The 1,492-nt window shown below is 54.7% G+C and overlaps 1 pseudogene; it reads right to left on the bottom strand.

Moving 5' to 3' along the window:
• Positions 1-1,280: 1,280 nt before the first annotated feature.
• Positions 1,281-1,399, bottom strand: LOC111729550 (annotated as a pseudogene).
• Between the last annotated feature and the right edge of the window lie 93 nt (positions 1,400-1,492).

Below are 1,492 nucleotides of genomic sequence, written 5' to 3'. Positions count from 1 at the left end.
CCCCAAATCCAACGCGCCCAGGCCTGTCAAGGAAGAAACATGAAAATGTATTAAGCAGGGTGGGAATGGATTTTTATGATTCCACCAAATGTCTGATACTGGGAACATCGCCCACGACAAGTATGTATCAGCTCGAGAGAGGCAGAGAGCATTTTAGGACACGGCATGCTCCGGGCCTGGTGGTGGCAGCTTCGGGCGTGCATGACAAATGGGCCCAGAGACCTCTGTCTCTTCAGAGGTTTGTGCCCGGCTCCCTAAAGGGCTGAGAGGTCCTTGGAAAGCTGCCCGTGAAGCCGTCATGATCGAAAAGGGTCTCGCAGCCAGCCGTGACACAAGCACGGCCTCTGAATGTCCTCTCCCTCCCCTTCACCTGCCCACTCCTGCTACGTCAGCTTGTTTAAATCCCCATTCTACAGTGGAGGAAACTGAGGCTCAGTGAAGCAATGCAATCTGAGGCACGCAGCTAACAAGCGCCGAAGCCAGGACTTGGCCTAGGTCGCAGGCTCCAGGCTCGTGCCCCTCCCCCTGCCCTCCCTGGACTGGCCCCGTGAGCCCTAAGCTGGGGTCCCAGCACGCGCAGGGGGGGCTATAGATTCCAGGTGGCGGAGCCGGGCTGGGCTTGCTCCAGCTGCGCTCTCTGGAGCTGTGGCCGCCCTGCCACATGCATGCTGTGTGACCTTGCAGCGGACACTCACCTCAGCAGTCATCAGTCTGTAAGTGGGCCTTGGGCCCTTGGGAGGGTCAAGCGGGGCGTGGCAGTGAAAACAGCCTGCAGCCTGCAGGCCACCTGGGACTTCAGCTCCTGTCTGCAGAGCTCACCCCTGGGCGGGAGCAGCACTAAGCCCTCCGCACCCGTCAGCTCCTGTTCCCCGCTTCATGACGATGATTCTCTCGCCCACACCCAGCAAGCCAGCTCTGGAACACCCGAGGAGAGCAGAACTACCTCCCGAGGACAAACTATTTCCTTGAAATAGTGTGGGTTCTAAATCTCAGAGGCTCAGACACTGCGTTTCCCTTGTTTGCGAAATTCGCCATGTCCATGCAACCTCCAAAGACAATTTGAAGTGTCTTATGCCGACACACTCACACACCAGGATGTCCAACGAAATTTGAAATGCCCACCAGAATGCAGACTTCTCGGAGGGAAAGATGTCACCCCTCCATCTGCCTCTTTGTCCCCAGGGTTTGAGTAGGCCTGACACGTAGTAGATGCTCAACAAATGTTTCTTGAATGGAATAATAATAATGAGTACTTGTATAAAACATTATTTTTTTTTTTACGCCTACAGCCCCTGGTCTTCCTATGTGGTCTCCCATCCAAGTACTCACCAGGCCCGACCCTGCTTAGCTTCCGAGATCAGACGGGATTGGGCTTGTTCAGGGTGGCGTGGCCGTAAACATATATGAACATTGTAGATCACATCACGTTTCCAGCCATTGTGTTGTTCGATCTTGATGAGAAGCGGTTGTTATGTCCCCACTTTGCAGATGA

The sequence above is a fragment of the Pteropus vampyrus genome, unplaced genomic scaffold (genome assembly GCF_000151845.1).
Source record: "Pteropus vampyrus isolate Shadow unplaced genomic scaffold, Pvam_2.0 Scaffold268, whole genome shotgun sequence".
NCBI classification, from domain to species: domain Eukaryota; kingdom Metazoa; phylum Chordata; class Mammalia; order Chiroptera; family Pteropodidae; genus Pteropus; species Pteropus vampyrus.
This window is presented reverse-complemented; position numbering and strand designations above follow the sequence as displayed.